Here is a 19,062-nt window from a genome sequence, read left to right on the forward strand (position 1 = left end):
CCAACCAGTCCATACTCCAGGAAATAATGCCCAGCTGCTCACTGGAAGGAAGCATATTAGAGGCAAAGATGAAGTATTTTGGCCACATCATGAGAAGACAGGAAAGTTTGGAAAAGATCATGATGCTGTGGAAAATAGAAGGAAAAAGGAAGAGAGGCCGACCAACGGCGAGATGGATGGATGGTATCCTTGAAGTGACTGGGTTGACCTTGAAGGAACTGGGGACGGCGACGGCCGACAGGAAGCTCTGGCGTGGACTGGTCCATGAGGTCACAAAGAGTCAGAAATGACTGAACGAATAAAGAAGAAGAATCTTAAACACACTTGACTCAAAACAGGGTCATTTCTAGTTAGTCTTTCAATTGAAGACCAACAGTGAATACCAGGTATCTCCAGGAAAGCATAGCAAAGAATCCTCCAAACATTGATGAGCCATTGCTAATCATATTTGACAAATAGCTCCTTCTTTGGAGGTTTTTAAACAGAGGCTGGATGGCCATCTATCAGAGGTACTTTGATTGTGCTTTTCTTGCATGGAAGGGCTTCTTCCAACTCTATGATTCTATGGAATGTGGAGTAAAGGAACCAATAGTCTGACTCAGTGTAAGATGGCTACTTATGTGTCTAGGTGGGTTATCCACCATATCTTGTAACAGATATGTATTAGTCTTTAAGGTGTAGCAAAACTCTTTGTTGCAAAATGGCAAGTGGAATGGCAAGCTTTGGAGACCTTCTGCTGGGAAGAACAAGTCAGCCTAAATTAAATATGTTGCACCAGTACCTGCTCTATGTAAACCTTCACTTCCAACACAAAATGCTAACTTAGCATGCAGGTAAAGGTAAACGTTTCCCCTTGACATTAAGTCTAGTTGAGGCCGACTCTGGGTGGTGATGCTCATCTCTATTTCTAAGCCAAAGAGCCGGTGTTATCCAGCATGACTGCATGGAGCGTTGTTACCTTCCTTCCTTCTGTTGGGCTACTCACATTTGCATGTTTTCGAACTGCTCGGTTGGCAGAAGCTGGGTGGGGATAACAATGGGAGCTTGAACAATGGCTTCAAACTACAGGAAAGGAGATTCCACCTGAACATCAGGAAGAACTTCCTCACTGTGAGAGCTGTTCGACAGTGGAACTCTCTCCCCGGGGCTGTGGTGGAGGCTCCTTCCTTGGAGGCTTTTAAGCAGAGGCTGGATGGCCATCTGTCGGGGGTGCTTTGAATGCGATTTCCTGCTTCTTGGCAGGGGGTTGGACTGGATGGCCCATGAGGTCTCTTCCAACTCTACTATTCTATGATTCTATGATTCACCCTGCTTTGCAGATTCAAACCGCCAACCTTTTGGTCAACAAGTTCCACAGCTCAGTGGTTTAACCCACTGTGCCACCACAACCCCTCATGTAGCATGTAGAGCTGTACTTAAATCTATGAGTTGATGATGCTAACCCTGACATTGCTTTCTATTCAGGCCTCTTGTCCTACATAGCTAGGTCACATTGATACCACCTTACTATTATACCTCCATCCAATCTTATCAAAGGATACTTAGTTTTATGAGGTATTTAGCATTCTCTGCCAGAGATCCCTAATGCCTCAGAGAACAAATATCCCATGATTCTCTAAGATGTACCCATGGCACTTAAAATTGAATCAAAGTACTGTAATTTTATAATGTGAAATAGCCCTTATTATTTATCACTTTTGTTCTGTCATACCTCTTTTAGCACTAGTGTTACTGGAGAAACTTTGGGATTAAATCCAACTGTGTCCTTGAATGCAATGGGAAATAAACTGGAGGATTTTCCTCTTTATAATGCAAGTGTAGTTTAATTATTCTCTCTAAGCAGACCAATGTGTCAATCCAATTAAATGCACACAGAGAAGACATTAACATGTGCTTTCAGCATTTTTAAAAAGCTTAGGCTTCGCTGGGAGAAAATGGTACTTAGACATTCCTGAGAGCATGACCCATTACCAAATATGATCACCAGTTGTGGAGAAGTCCCAGCTCACAAATTTCTGCTGGGAATGTGAGGTTAACCAGACAAACCCAATTCTCTATGTGGAGACTGCAGCAATGGCAATCAGCCTGGATCTGAACAATGTTGGACAGTGGTGATGGAAAGAAAAACGCCCTGGATCTGGAGTATTTCTACCTTCTATTGTGCATGTAATCTTGAAATAACAACACCTGTCAATTTGTTGGGCTGTTCTTGCAGCTGGATTGATATCCATATCTCTGAGCTACATCATCTAGTGAATGAATCTTTAAATCCAGCCAGTATCACAAGATTCAATTGACTGTGCAGGTTAATCTCTCTATAGCCGAATATTTATATAATGAAATATAGATATAGTTAGATATACTGCTCTTTGAAGTACATCACATCAAGAGAAGGGAACACAGAAAAAACTATCATATTTCCAAAGATGGATGGGGTGTGTGTGAAGGGGGGCATTGGATGGAGAAACCTTCATGTTAGATCATAACTCTGACTGGGCCTAAAAATGGGATCACTGTTGCTGACTATCGCTGCCTTTAACTTAGGCTAAACCAAAGATATGCAGCACGTAGTTACAGTCCAGGACAGTCAGCTTGTACATTCAAATGTCTCAGTTTTTAATACCCTGATTAGCAATAGCTCTTTTGAATTACAATAGAAAGGTGTATAACTTCAAGAAGGCTGATTATATATATATATATATATATATATATATATATATATATATATATGAGAATATTTAGTAGGTATAGATTCTACGTGAATGGTAGGTAACTATAATACATATTTAATATATATTACTAATCTATTAACAAAAGAAATTAACACTAAGATATATATATATAGTTGGCTGCCACAAAGCGTAGAAAAAATAGAGTTTGAATAAGTTAATTGATAAAATAAGGAGAAGGAACACTCACTATGTAAAGCTGGAAGGGAAGAGAAAAAAAGTATAAGATATAAGAAATCAGTGCAGATCCTGAAGGATAATAGTTTACTCTTGTTAGAGAAGATATCAAAGTTGTTAGCTGGCCCTGACTGTTTCCTGCCTGGAATTCCCCTGTTTTCTGAGTGTAGTTTTTTATTTACTCTCATGATTTTAGAAGGTTTTTAAAAAATATTGGTAGCCAAATTTTGTTCATTTTTATGGTTTTCTCCTCTCTGTTGAAATTGTCCACATGCTTGTGGATTTCAATGGCTTCTCTGTGTAGTCTGACATGGTGACTGTTAACAATCAGGGCCAGCCAGCACCTTCCTACAAACGATTTCCCCAGGCAGGAAGCAGCTAGGCTTTGAAGCTGCAAGGCATTTCAATGCTAATCAAGCTGGACAATTTCAACATTCACATTTGCCTCAATCAGACAAGAGTTATTTCTCCTACCCTGAACATCATTCCACAGATATATAAACGGGGTGGCTTACATGGGGCAGAGGCCCAAACAACGTAGAACAAAACATAGGCAACATAATACAAATCACACTATAAAAAGATAAAACAGTAATACAATATATCAATTAAAACAAAAATACAGGATAAAAAATTGCATTTAAAACACATAAATGGTACAATTGTAATAAAAACAGGATAGATTATTAAAAACCCTCTGGGGCTGATTAATTAATGACCTCACAACCTCTGAGGATGCCTGTCATAGATGTGGCTGAAACATCAGGAGAGAATGCTTCTGGAACATGGCCATACAGTTTGGAAAACTCACAGCAACCCAGTGATTCTGGCTATGAAAGGCTTCAACAACACAATCTATACTTTGTTCACCACTGTACAAAATGAGTTATCAACATATAAGACTCTAAAAAATTACTTGGAAGAAATATCCAAGAAACAGAGAATGGGGACCAAAAATTATTGAAAAGAAAGACACATTTCCTAACTTCAACATGTTTCAAATATAGCTTTTTAGAAGTCAGTATATGACTACTAATACCATGACAACACACACATACAAACCAGTAAAAATATTTGGTGAAAGCAGATCTAGCCTTTCTCTAATGCTCTAGAAGTGTTTGTGAAGGGAACAAGATGGAAACTAATGACCAAAGAAAGTTTCTAGTATTGGCATTGGGTTTTATACATAATTAGAGTTAACATTAATGTCCAATTAAGAGCCATCCATCTCCTAACAGCAATGGTAATGTAACATAGCAGAGCAAAGCTTTGAGATGACTTGGGTATGAGCCCAAAATTATCAGGAGCATTTTAATTGTAATTATTATACATTGCAATGTAGCACAGCATTTGCCAAGTTCTCTTTTTTCATCCCCTCCGGCCAGGAGGCTAGTATTTGGGATATATGCTATTGAAATTATATTCTGCCATGACTGCTTTTATTCCAATATTTCATGTTCTGATACTGCTATAGTATTTTGTCCTAATGCAGTGCAACAAATGACATCCATCTCAGCAGAATAATAATCAAATCTGGAATTAGTGGCTTCTATCTGCACTGGGTTTTTGTCTGAATTTTAAAAGAGCAATTCAAGAAGTTTAATTCAGTTTGCACCTATATTGTACAATCGGTGCAGTTTGATATCACTTTTGCTGCTATGGCAATTGTGACAGTCTGTTGGGGCTCAGCAAGATGCTGGGCATATCTCAAAGGACAAGGGGAATGATGGGATTCCTACTGAGGAGTCTGCGTGTGATCAGGGTGAATTTCAGGCCTTAAATCAGAGAGAAAAGCAGGAGGTTAGGATTTAGTCAGGAAGAATATGCCACCGAAACGGAGCGTTTTGGGGATTAGTGAGGTTTCCGTATCCGCGGTTTGGAGAAACGTGGTTCTGTTCCCCCCAGGTTGCCTATGGAGGCCCCCTGGGTTGGCCAATGGCTTCCCATGGCCCCAAAAGGTAGTTTATAAGGTTTTTATTGTTATTTTTGGAAGGAAAAGGACACAAAGTATCAAAAAGGCAGGAATAAAGTTGCAAGTTAGGAAACATTTTATTAGGGGATTTGTTACAAGGTTGGGGTTAGGAAAGAGATCAGAAGAAGCATTTGAGATGAGTGGCTGCAGACTGGATCACGTTCCCACCCCATTCCATCCAATTGTGGGTCATGGGACCTGTGGAACTCCCTGCTCTAGGTCAGATCAACTTGAAGGCAGGGGTCTGCTGAGTTCTCGATGACACCAAGAGAGTTTTGCCTTGTGAAAAGTTTCTGCTTTCATGCTTATGAATTTTGCCTGTGATCTTGACTTCCTGTGATCTTGACTTCATGTATTTTGCCATTTTTGGACTATTGACCTTTTGTATATGGATTACTGTTATGTTATAGCTCCTTTCCTACTGCTCTTTTGGAAAATGCCCCTTTCCCCTCTATACCTGCTTTTCTTAATAAACTGTTGTAGTTGTACTACTGGACTCTGGTGCGGTGCTGAGTGAAAAGGTGTCTCAAGGCTAGAGTGCAACACAATCTGTAGTTGAGATCATCTGTAAAGTTCAGGTCTGAGTCAGTCAAGTTATTATGGCACGTGAGAAAAACATCCCACAGCTTCATCTTGCTCTTTCTTGCAGTAATAAAACTATAAACAGTTACATATCCAGACTTTTATTCCTACTTTGTATTTCCAAAACATCCTATAGGCAGCACCATATGTTGCCTCAGGTTAATGCACATATCTTGTAGTTTTGATGTTTTTGAAAAGGTAAAGGTAAAGGTTTTCCCCTGACGTTAAGTCCAGTCGTGACCGACTCTGGGGGCTGGTGCTCATCTCCATTTCTAAGCCGAAGAGCCGGCGTTGTCCGTAGACACCTCCAAGGTCATGTGGCCGGCATGACTGCATGGAGCGGTACCTATTTATCTACTCACACTGGCATGTTTTTGAACTGCTAGGTTGGCAGGAGCTGGGGCCAACAGCGGGCGCTCATTCCGCTCCTGGGATTTGAACCTGGGACCTTTCGGTGTACAAGTTCAGCAGCTCAGTGCTTTAACACACTGAGCCACCGCCAGGGGCCCAATGTTTTTGAAAGGAATAGTTAAAATATTATAAATAAGTTTATATTATCCAAATGACATCTTACTAAAATCAGTAAATGTCATCCTGTAGAGGATAGGAAGGACTTACAGCAGTGTTTGTTTTAATAAATGGTATCTTGGAGGAACCAAAACTGCATAACTAATCCAACTAGGGTCGGGATGCTGAATACTTAGCTCTTAAAGTCTCGGTTTGAATCCCTGAAGATTCTGATTTATGTTGGTGAACAGTTTGAGGCTTGCAAAACACACAATTTGGGGGGGGGGGGGGTAGAGAGAGAAACTGGCATTTTCTGCACCAAAAATATAATTTTTTTTCTGAATAGAAAATAACATTTCTGAAAATGGCACAATGACTATAATTTTCAGCTCAAAACCCATATTTTCTTTCCATAAGGAATCCCAGACTGCAAATACACTGATATAGAGTCCATTTACACTATTGTTCAGTGTAGATGTATAGTTTTTGAAGACTTTCTTGCACTGGGGGAAAATGGTAAAACTATTTCTTATTACCTACAAGAATGAAATTTATAAAGATTTGTATCCTGAATATGTATGGCTCTTAGACACCCACTGAGAAGGAGGCCATCACTGTCACAGAGCTGTTAAATATGCGGACCATGTCAGGAAAATAAAAGAGATGTCAATTCTATTTCATTAACAATGTGCAGCCTGTCAGGAAAAACAAAGAGGTGGCAATCATATATATCTGCAATTTTCCTCACAAACTGGATGGAAGGAACCCAAGAAAAAGAAATGAATGCCGGAGAAAGCAGAACTGACAGATTCATCCATCCCTAATCACACACATCCCTTTTAAAAAGCAAAAAAATAAGCAAAAGGGATGTGTGACTTTTTCACACTTATAGCCCCATTGATTTACAAAGCATGGAAAGAGGGAGCTTTCCTGAAACAGATGGAATGCAAAATCTATGTAAAATATCTTCCTTTCACAGTACGTGGAGGAGAGTTTTCATCTTGCCATTGTGGGCATTTTGAAGAGCAATACATGAGAAACTCTATTTTGGTTGTGAGAAATGATCATAACCTCCCTGACTATGACACATCCATCATCCATGGTCCTGAAAACAATTTATTCAAAAGTGATATGAAGTGATCTTAGTATCCAAATATGAATTGGGCCCCTGCACACAACTAGCTATTGTCTGGTTAACATACTCATATAAAGCCGTATATAGTCATTCATAATGATGCAGAAGTCCTTGAGACCCTCCACTGTGGTCCATGGAGAGTGTTTAAAGATCCTAGACTAAAAAAAAAATTTAGGCAATTTGTTTGTCCCTAAATTATTACTAAACGAACAAAGCATACTGAAAATATAGTTATTTGCGTCCCCTAACCACTAACAGCCTGTTTTTATCAGTGAAATATCCAGTTTTCATCTGTGAAATAGTTGTATTTAACTTATGGCTCAGCTGCCCAATCTCCATTCAAAGCATGACCCAGTTTAAATCTAACTCATTACCACTGGGACTAGTCACCTCTCCATCCAGATAGCCTTGCTACCACCTTCAGAGTCTCATCAGATAAGACCGTTTTCATGGCTTCCTCCAAGTTGTGTTCATCTGAACCCTGGGAAGCTGGGTCCTTACTTTTTTTAAAAAAAATGTAACTTATTAATGAATTTCAGACCTGTGTAATGTATCTTCGGATTCCAGCCAGCTCCAAAAATATAGAAATAGCTGAAAATCACCCAAATATGGGAGCTGGTGAATTAGAATCGTAGAATCATAGAGTTGGAAGGGAGCACATGAGTCATCTCATCCAATCCCCTTCTTCCATGAAGGAAAAGCACAATCAAAGCACTCCTGACAGATGGTCATCCCAAAGAAAGAGCTTCCAAAGGACTCCGAAGCAGTGAGTTCCACTATTGAACATCTCTTACAGTCAGGAAGTTTTTCCTAACATTCAAATGGAATCTCCTTTCCTGTTATTTGAACCCATTGCTCCAAGCCCTAGTCTCTAGAGTAGAAGAAAACATGTCTGCTCCCTCTTCCTTATGACATCTTTTCAAATATTTAAGCATGTCTCCTCTCAACCTTCTGGAGGCTAAACAGGCTCAGATCTTTAAAATGCTCCTCATAGGGATTAATGTTCTCCAGACCTTTGGTGCTTTTCGTTGCCCTACTCTGGACACCTTCCATCTTGTCAATATCTTTCTTGAATTGTAATGCCCAGAATTGGACACAGTGTTCCAATTTTGTTGTGCATATGATAAATGTCCTTATATCATAAACTTGAAAGTATGAAGCAACAGTAATAGCCATCCTTTAATGCAAATATCCATAAAGCAACAGGGCCCTTATTATTATTTATCAACTTACTAGTTGAGTTTCTTTTGTAGAGAGAGAAGGTAGTGTCACAGACAGAACACCACCAGATAAGATTCAACACAGTTTATTAAAGATACAGAACCAAAAATGCCCGTAAAAAACAAAGGGCTAGGCAAAAACTCGCCTTCAATATGAAAAGTCACTCAAAAACGGTTCAAAAGATAAACCGGATTAAACAGGAGTTTAATCCGGGTTAAACCAAAAATGCTTACTTCAGCCTGGCACTTTAAACAAACAAAAGCTGGTAAACAAAGATTCAATAAAACATAAATACTGGCAGCAGATTCCTCGCTGCTACTCAAAAGCTGTGGTTGAGTAACTAAGTTGTTACTCCTCCGTGCAGCAGGCGAACTCCGGGTCCAAACACATCAATCAGGGTAGCAGCGGTCAGCGGGGTCCCAATCCGGTCCAAGGTCAAAAGCCAGGTACAGACGTCCTCAGTTCACCAGTTCCACCGAAAGCCACAGAAGGGATAGTCCGAGATCGTAGTCAGTCAGTCAGTCCAGCGTCAATCCAGAGTAGGCAATTAATGTCCGTCAAAAAGACGACGGAGGTCCAAGGTATTCAGCAAACGAATCACACCCGTCTTCAGGAAATTCCCAACAAGAGCCCAAGCGTTCGTCCAGATTACCTTGCCCAACGCAATTAGCCCTGGATTCTAAACCCCATTTTATGCCAGTTTACAACTCCTCATCACTGTCAGCTGTTACCCTAATTCCAGGTGCCTCATCATCATCCTCCTCATCAGAGCTAAAACACCTTTGACTACGCCCCACAGCATCCCCAGCTGTGGATCCCGTTCCATCCCTCCAGCTCGTCCACGGGTCTAATCCTGAAACCCCCCAGTCGCCTTCCACACTATTATTGCCGGTGGCACCCAAATCCTCCCTCACACGAGTCCATTCCATGTCATCCTCCTCTGAGCTAACCATCTCTTCCTCCATTCCCTCGGTAAAACCCTCAAAGGAGTCTTCGTCAGTTGGTTCTGCAAATAAGTCCCGCAGCCGTTTCCTTTCTCGCTCCTCAAGAGAGTCTGACTCCCGAGGAGTCTTACGACCACGTCTCCCAGTACCGGAGCCAGAAGGCTCAACCATAACAGGTAGGGTACAAATAAACATAATAATTATAATAGTAATACAGTAGAGTCTCACTTATCCAACACTCGCTTATCCAACGTTCTGGATTATCCAATGCATTTTTGTAGTCAATGTTTTCAATACATCATGATATTTTGGTGCTAAATTCGTAAATACAGTAATTACTACATAGCATTACTGTGCATTGAACTACTTTTTCTGTCAAATTTGTTGTATAACATGATGTTTTGGTGCTTAATTTGTAAAATCATAACCTAATTTGATGTTTAATAGACTTTTCCTTAATCCCTCCTTATTATCCAACATATTCGCTTATCCAACATTCTGCCGGCCCGTTTATGTTGTATAAGTGAGACTCTAGTGTAATACTAATGATGATGGTAATGATATTAATAATAATTAATATTTGCATTTATTTAAAATTGTTATATCCCACCCAATATCTTAAGATCTATGGGTGGTTCACTTCCTCCATTAAATAAATTTGCCTGTGAATAATGTTAAGCATCATGTCCTGTTTGTCTGTTTTGCCAAAGAAACCTACATAAAGCTAAGCCATTCCTGCCACAAAGATCCCCAGTGTCACTTCTATTATACGAATGGAAACAGCCGCTCTGCGTTGTTGTCCCTGTTCATCTGTCTGCTGGACCGAGTGGCGCGATGAGAGCAAACGTATATGTATTTATACAGCAAATGGGAAAATACATTTCTTAAGATGGATGAGCTTGCTTTCAGGCTTGATGCACCCAATAAAATAACCTGGTATCAAGAGAGAGGTTTGTTTTGAAGCTTGGATGTGTCATAATATCAGCTCCCAACCAGGGCCTACAAATACATAAATCAGAAAGTAGATTTAAAAGGATACTTGGGAAAGCAGCAAATACGGGATGAGGTTACGTAAAGGAAGCTGTGATGTTTATTACATGAACTATGTGGTATTGCAAACACCTGCCAGCTATTCCTGCTGAATTGGTATGGGGCCTATTTTCTTGCCATCTATCCATCTATAGCTATATAGATACAGAAAGAAACATGTAGCCTTCTAGATATTATATTTTTGATCTTCAACTCTCATCATCCTTAATCTCAATGGCTAAAGGTGGGGGAATGAGGCCACGCTCCCATAAGAAAACTAACCTCCCCACATTTCTAGCATAGTAGGGCAGTAGATAATGAAAAGCGTTCATACCAATGTGTTGTCGAAGGCTTTCATGGCCGGGATCACAAGGTTGTTGTATGTTTTCCGGGCTGTATGGCCGTGTTCCAGAAGTATTCTCTCCTGACATCTACCGTATACCATGCAACTGTGGACAAGTCTACATAGGGACCACCAAACACAGCATTGCCCAAACACGAGTCAAAGAACATGAAAGGCACTGCAGACTTACTCAACCAGAGAAATCAGCCATAGCAGAGCACTTGATGAACCAACCTGGACACAGTATATTATTTGAGAACACAGAAATGCTGGACCACTCCAACAACTATCATGTCAGACTACACAGAGAAGCCATTGAAATCCACAAGCATGTGGACAACTTCAACAGAAAGGAGGAAACCATGAAAATGAACAAAATCTGGCTACCAGTATTAAAAAAAAACCTCAAAAATCATAACAGTAAATAAGGAGCAGCACTCTGAAAACAGAAGAATTCCAGACAGGAATCAATCAGGGGCAGCTAACGACTCTGAACAAAGGATTCCCCCAGGCCAGGATGTGATATAAATCTTCCTTGCTTAGTTTCTCCATACCTCACAACCTCTGAGGATGCCTGCCATAGATGTGGCTGAAACATCAGGAGAGAATACTTCTGGAACATGGCCATACAGCCCGGAAAACATACAACAACCCCATTCATACCAAGATTTTTAAAATATATTTACTGCATTTGGGTTCCCTTGGTAACTGCCTGCCCTTTTTCTTTGAATACTTAGATGTTTGACTGCAGATTTAAATGCAGTAAAATGTTTCCCTGCAGGCTGACTAATAAGGAAAAGGTAAACAGATATATTCTATAATACAATATTAAATCTCTCTTTTGGATTTTTTGTATATGAATTTGTATAGTGATAGGTGAAAAATGTTTTAATATGGCTTTAATCAGAATTTGCAATTTTCTCAAGTTCAGATTTGAGATAATAATAATAATTTGTTTATCTTGCACATGATAGATCTGATAATTTGTACATGATACATATGGCAGATAGATTAACCGAACTGCAAATAAAATGCTAAGCTTTAGCACAGTGGCATTGCACCTTGAAAACCATTGTTGTTAGATGATGTGAGATATTTTAGAAGTGAGTTGTATAGCCAACAAGAGCGAGAGACAGATCCTTATTTAAGACATCTCAGGGTGCTTTCTTGTTTGTACAGGAAACTCTTAAAAACAAATATAAAAGTTAATGTTTTGGTGTGGTATTGGACTTCATATACAGAGTTTGTACATTTGATTTGTTCATGATTATTCTGTTCATTCCTTGTTCACTGAATATAGGTCAAGGGGTGTATGTTTATTTCTTTGCTAGTATTTGTGTGACATGGTCTATTGATTATAAAAGCTACTTATTTCATTACAATTACACTGAGATCTTGTTGTTTTTTTACCCATATATTCCATTTCCTGTTTCTTGCTTCATATCTTGTGCAACACGAAGCCCAAGCTGTAGCTAAGAATCTTATGATTCATTCTAAACATCTTAAAATATAGATGATTTCTTCCTCTATCCAGAGTTCCAGGATCAAAGCATCAAGAGTGTAGATAAGAATCAGCCTTGAATATGTTTCAAGTATACCTACCACGCTAAATCCAATCACAATTCCAAATAGAATTGACCCATTGAAATAGATTGACATTACATAAGTGGTAACTAATACATTTTATTCATCTCAGTAGTTTTATTCTTGGCAAGCTCTATTTAGGATGGTTTGCCCTTGCCTTGCCTTACAATCGTTTTCATGGTTGAAGAGGGTTTCAAATGCTAATTCTCTAGAAATCTAGTCCGATGCTCAAGCCACTAAACTACATTAGCTTGGTATCAACAAACTACTTGCCTCTAACTCCACGTCCTGCATAAAGTGATTTTCTGCATTTTAAGATTGTTAGATTACAGTGGATCCTTGGTATGTGCTGGAGTTTGGTTTTAAGACTCCCCATGAACACAAAACTCTGTAGATCAGTGGTTCTCAACCTGTGGGTCTGTTTTGGCTTTCAACTCCCAGAAATCCTAACAGCTGGTAAACTGGCTGGGATTTCTGGGGGCCCACAGGTTGAGAACCAATGCTGTCGATGCCCAAGCACCACTATATTTAATAGCATAGTAAAATGGTGTATCTTGTATAAATGCAAATATTGCTTTTGGGAACATTTTTGATGGCTGAATCTGTGAATCCACATTTTATGGATAAAGATTGCAGATGTTTGCATCATATTTTGAAAACATGTTATCTGCATGCCTGTACAGGCTGTATAATTGTATACCTTTTGCCCTTTAGAGTAACTGAATGGAGTGGAAGGCATCTTTATAGATAGGTAAAAGTTTTCCCTGACGTTAAGTCTAGTCGTGTCCGACTCTGGAAGTTGGTGCTCATTTCCATTTCTAAGCCGAAGAGCCAGCGTTGTCTGTAGACACCTCCTAGGTCATGTGGCCGGCATGATTGCATGGAGCGCCGTTACCTTCCCATCGGAGCAGTACCTATTGATCTACTCATATTTGCATGTTTTCGAATTGCTAGGTTGGCAGAAGCTGGAGCTAATAGAGGGCGCTCACTCCGCTCCCCGGATTCGAACCTGCGATCTTTCGGTCTGCAAGTTCAGCAGCTCAGTGCTTTAACATGCTGTGCCACCAGGGGATCCCCATCTTTATAGATACCTTTACCTTAATTGAATGTGTTGTTCTTTTCGCTTGATACAGTGATTGCTTTGATCAGTTTTACATCACTTGCTTTATTATTTTGTCATTACATTCATTATTAACTGCTTTATTAGGTGGTATTGTCATCATAATTTTTATATAACGTATTACATGCTTACATTGTGTTGTTTTATTGGTGGGAGGGGGGTGAACACATCTTCTGGTAGGTAAAATTTATAATGGCCTGCCTGCTGGACTTTACCCTTCTGCCACCCCAAATAAAACTTTCAGGATCCCTGAGGGTAGCTATTATGGAGAATGAGCCTAATCGCCGAGCAGATGTTGAGCAAAAGATACAGAAGCAGGGCTGGGTGTGCACATACCATCCCCAACAAAGAGAAGAGCTGCATAAATCACACGTGCCATAAAAATCTGGAGGCACTGGATTTATCTCCTGTCAATTGGGGTGAGAGGCAAGCCATCACTCACACATCCCCTGCCTCTTGAGTGAATGATGATGCCAGATTGGACACTTCTGTTCCCCCAGGTAGCTAAGTTCCACACCATCTATAATGTCAGGGCAGGTAGATTGGTTATAGACCCCTTTTTTCCTCCTCTCTTCACACACCTGCTTTGCTGTGTACACAGGCCATATGCTGAGGTTTACAAAAATATATTATCGCTAACCCTAAAACACACCACATACACCCTTCAAAATGTATAGATAACAGGTAATATGAAAATGCTTCTAAGCTACCATGTAACCGAAACACTTCATACACGTGTTTATCATGACCAACATGCCTTTGAGGAAAAAGTGAAAATGAAAAAGAGGTCAAGCAATTGAGCAGCTGAAGTTCCCAAGGAGCAGGCAATGATGCCCTCAATCTAGCTTCAAAATAAGTACCATATATACTTGAGTATAAGCCGACCCGGATATAAGCCGAAACACCTAATTTTACCACAAAAAAACTGGGAAAACATTGACTTGAGTATAAGCCGAGAGTGGTAAATTTCAGAAATAAAAACAGATACCAATAAAATTACATTAATTGAAGCATCAGTAGGTTAAATGTTTTTGAATATTTACATAAAGCTCTAATTTAAGATAAGATTGTCCAACTCTGATCAAATCATTATTCTCATCTTCTTCAATGTAAATGTGCTTATGTATCCTTTTAAAAATAATAGAGTAAAATAATACATGTAATAATAATAATAATAATAATAATAATAATAATAATAATAATAATAATAATACAGGAAAATAATACATGTAGTAATAAATAGAGTAAAATAATAAATATTTATTTTATTTATTTATTTACAGCATTTATATTCCGCCCTTCTCACCCCGAAGGGGACTCAGGGCGGATCACATTACACATATAGGCAAACATTCAATGCCTTTTAACATAGAACAAAGACAAGACAAACATAGGCTCCAAGCGGGCCTCGAACTCATGACCTCCTGGTCAGAGTGATTCATTGCAGCTGGTTGCAGCTGGCTTGCTCTCCAGCCTGCGCCAAAATAATAAATATAATAATAAGATCAGAGTGAAATAATAAATGTATTATTAATAATAATAAAAATAGAGTAAAATAAATGTAATAGTAGCAACAATAATAGAGTAAAATAATAAATGTAATAATACCAATAATAATAGAGAAAAATAATAAATGTACCATATATTCTCGAGGATAAGCTGACCCAAATATAAGCCAACCCGGACCCTCACCTGAGTATAAGCCGAAGAGGGCTTTTTTCAGTCTTAAAAAAAGGGTTGAAAAGCTAGGCTTATACTCGAGTATATACAGTATCTTTACATTTTCTTCCTCCTCAGCGAGAAACAATTTCTCAATGTTAAGCTATGTGAGATTTTTCCACAACCTGGAATTAAACCCAGGAATCATCAGAAAATATTTCATAGCCATTTATCTTTGCTTGAAGAAAAAGAAATAAGCGAAGAATTAGAACCTACCACAATTATCACCATGCACCATTGATCTGAAGATAGCATGGCAAGAAGAAGATGAATCCCATCCAACCCCTCCAGAGCCTTTTCACAAGCCATAAAACCCAGAATATCAAGGCAGAATAACCAACATATCTGCTTTGAACTGGATTATCTGGGGGCCCTTCCACACAGCTGTATAACATCCCACATTATCTGCTTTGCAGTTCAAAGCAAATATTGTGGGATGTTATTCAGCTGTGTGGAAAGGGCCTCAGATATGTTGTTAAAAGGAGAGTGCAAATGTTTTTGCTGACTACTTTCATATGAGATATGAGGGCTGGTTGAGGAGACTTCTCCAACACATTTCCTCAAAATATTTGTTTGTGTGTATGTGCATTTTTAGTTAGTTATGTAATAATCTTTACACATGAACCACTTTTTTTTTCTTGGTGATATAGAAGCCAAAGTATTGGACCTTGTCCAAGCAAGTCAAAATTCTAATTACCAGTGAGCTATATGAAACTTTTGACATGCTCTTTCTGTTAGTTAATGTTTTCAGCTTATTGTATACACTGTATTGCAAAGCAACCATTGGGGAGAGAACTTAGACTCTGAGCTCTTGGATGAAAGGTGAGACCATTATTTTGGTGAATCGTGATGCCAACAAAAATATGTGTTGGCATCGCATCCTCTAACCTCATCCCCCCAATTTTCTTCTATGTATTTATCAATTTTTTCCATTGTAAAGCGGAAGGAAAATTCTCAATTAAACAAAAAACAAAAGTGGAAGCATTAATATCATAACACAAGAATGTGAGGGTTTCTTTCATGGCAGCTACAGGTCTCCATCACATCCTTGGAAACCTGAAGATTCCTGACAGAGATGGAAATAAATAAAAGAGCACTGAGATAAATAAATGCCACATTCTGTATCTTCACAGAAAGCTGGACTGGTCAATTCTGTTCTGCTTCTATATCTCCTCAGGCTCTGCTTTTATCTTTACCATTGTATCTGCACTTGCTCATCACAATAGATTTGTCTTCTTCCACATGTCTAAGCTTGAGCTCGGAAGTTTTATTCTCTGCTCTCTTTTTGTGGAGGGAGGGTGTATCATTCTTTTGATTTATTCCCCATTTGGTGTTTATCTTATTTTGCACAATTTTCCTTTTTTCCTTCAGGAGATGTGCTATATTTTTACTGCTTGCTTCTTTCTCTCCATCTCTCTCCCTCCCTCCCTCCCTTTCTATAGCCCAAATTTGTCTTTTTTCATATTTATTTTACTGTTTACTATCTTCTCCCCATATAGCTTTTATTCTCAGGATTTATCTCCCTTAGCCAAGAAATCCTCCTTGGAATTCACTGTGTTCGTTTTTCTCTTGAATTGGTTTATTGTTTAATAATGCCGGGCTATGTATGGAGGCTTAAGTTGATGATGGCAGTGATGGTGATGATCACACTTAGCATAGATCATCCACTTGTGCCAAGTACCATACGTGAACATTACAGGTCTTTATCCCAACAAGCACTGAATCTAAATGGAAAGAGGAAGGGATGGAGAAAGTTGATAAGAAATCAATTTGAACAAGTATAGTTGAGAATTGCTAGGGTCTCATAACCAAGGAACCCCGGTGGCAAAGTGCATTAAAGCACTGAGCTGGAGACCAAAAGGTCCCAGGTTCAAACCCCAGGAGCGGCGTGAGTGGCCGCTGTTAGTTCCAGCTCCTGCCAACCTAGCAGTTCAAAAACATGCCATTGTGAGTAGATCAATAGGTACCGCTCCGGTGGGAAGGTAACGGCAGTCCATGCAGTCATACCGGCCACATGGCCTTGGAGGTGTCTATGGACAACACCGGCTCTTCGGCTTAGAAATGGAGATGAGCACCAACCCCCAGAGTCAGACATGACTGGACTTAACGTCAGAGGAAACCTTTATCTTTACATAATCATGTTAAAATGGAACTTAGAAGCACATTGTTGCTTTTAATACTTTCTGGAAAATGAATGATCTATCTCCACACATTACAACAGAAAACACAAGGCTGTGGTCTTCTGGATGTTGTGGAACTTTATCTCCCAACATCTCTAACCACTACTAATGCTGGATGAGGCCAATGGCAGTTAGAAGCAGGGCTGTAGCCACGTGTGTGTGTGTGTGTTTGTGTAGGGGTTCAACCCCCCGCCCTCAAAATTTTCAAGTTTTTTTTAATTAAAAAAAACCTGGTTTACTCATTAATTTTAACTGGTTAACTAAATCCCCATGAGTGTCCACTGACGTTTATCTGTTTTGAGTGTCCATTGGGGAGGCCCTGCTCTCAGCCCCACCAGCCTCGCAGGCGCGGCTGGTGGGAACAAGGGACAGGGCCTTCTCAGTGGTGGCTCCTCGGCTGTGGAACACCCTCCCCAGCAACATTCGGCAGATTCCAACTCTCCTGGACTTCAGAAAAGTCTTAAAGACATGGTTGTGCATGCAAGCATTTAATGAATGAGAACATCGATTTCACATGGTCTGGACTGGACAGAGGCTGGATGGCCATCTGTTGGGGGTGCTTTGAATGCGATTTCCTGCTTCTTGGCAGGGGGTTGGACTGGATGGCCCATGAGGTCTCTTCCAACTCTGCTATTCTATGATTCTATGACTAAGATTTACGTATGAGGATTTTGGACAAATGAATTTTAACTTATATATGTTTTAAATTTTGTATAATGTGTTTTTTTACTCTGTAATGTTATTTGTTTTTATATGAATTGTTGTTTTAGTGTATCGTTTTTGGGCATTGAATTTTTGCCTATTTATTGTAAGCCACCTTGAGTCCCCTTGGGTGAGAAAGGCGGGGTAGAAATGATGTAAATAAAATAAAAAAGGGTTGTTGTATGCAATTCCAGAAGTATTCTCTCCTGACGTTTCACCCACATCTATGGCAGGCACCCTCAGAGGCTGCACGAAAGACATACAACAACCCTGTGATCCCGGCCATGAAAGCCTTCGACAACAAAATAAAATAAAATAAATAAGCCTAATTTCTAAATTATTTTGCATTATGGAACTACTCTTCATGATTGACTAAAAAAAGTTTCAACACCACCACCACCCCTGATTTTTTTTTCTGGCTATGGCCTTGATTAGAAGCCACCAACATTTACAGGACACTGGAATATCTTCCATACTGACTTCTAGAAAAAGTTCAGTCTTGGTTTGTTCTCATGCCCATTCATTCCTTCATATTGGAATGATCCTTGGCATCTATAATCATCTCGTACCATGCCTTGGGTAATTGATTATTTTTCCAATGGTTTTCTTCAGTGTGTTGTCGAAGGCTTTCATGGCCAGGATCACAGGGTTGTTGTATGTCTTTCGGGCTGTGTGGCCATGTTCCAGAAGTATTCTCTCCTGACGTTTCGCCCACATCTATGGCAGGCATCCATACCTCACAACCTCTGAGGATGCCTGCCATAGATGTGGGCGAAACGTCAGGAGAGAATACTTCTGGAACATGGCCACACAGCCCAAAAGACATACAACTCTGTTTTCTTCAGTGTCCAGCATGCTCAACCATACATACAAATGGGAACCCTTATGGTATGGACGATTCTGATTTTTGTATTCAGTTCCATATCTTTTACACTTCAGGATCTTCTCTGGTTGCTTTATAACTTTTTTTGAATCCCTGGTTTCCTTCTGATTGACTTCTATATTTTTCACACAGGCCCTACGAATAAGAGTCTACAGTACTATTTGCCCCCTGAGGATCGCAATCAGAGAAGTCACATGAGGCCCTCTGAAAGTTCTCTTGACTAGAATTTTCCATT

The 19,062-nt window shown here is 39.6% G+C and overlaps 1 long non-coding RNA gene across 4 annotated transcripts in view; it reads left to right on the forward strand.

The window, feature by feature from the left end:
* Positions 1–11,174: 11,174 nt before the first annotated feature.
* Positions 11,175–19,062, forward strand: part of LOC134293414 (uncharacterized) — a 478,005-nt gene continuing 470,117 nt past the window's right edge. For 2 of the 4 annotated variants that reach the window (XR_010000385.1, XR_010000386.1), the window contains exon 1: positions 11,179–11,439. This is a non-coding gene — a long non-coding RNA (uncharacterized LOC134293414). Of the gene's footprint in view, positions 11,440–19,062 lie in introns of all 4 variants that reach the window. The other 2 variants (XR_010000388.1, XR_010000387.1) reach the window with 2 other exon arrangements.

Source organism: Anolis carolinensis, unplaced genomic scaffold (genome assembly GCF_035594765.1).
Source record: "Anolis carolinensis isolate JA03-04 unplaced genomic scaffold, rAnoCar3.1.pri scaffold_8, whole genome shotgun sequence".
Taxonomy (NCBI): domain Eukaryota; kingdom Metazoa; phylum Chordata; class Lepidosauria; order Squamata; family Dactyloidae; genus Anolis; species Anolis carolinensis.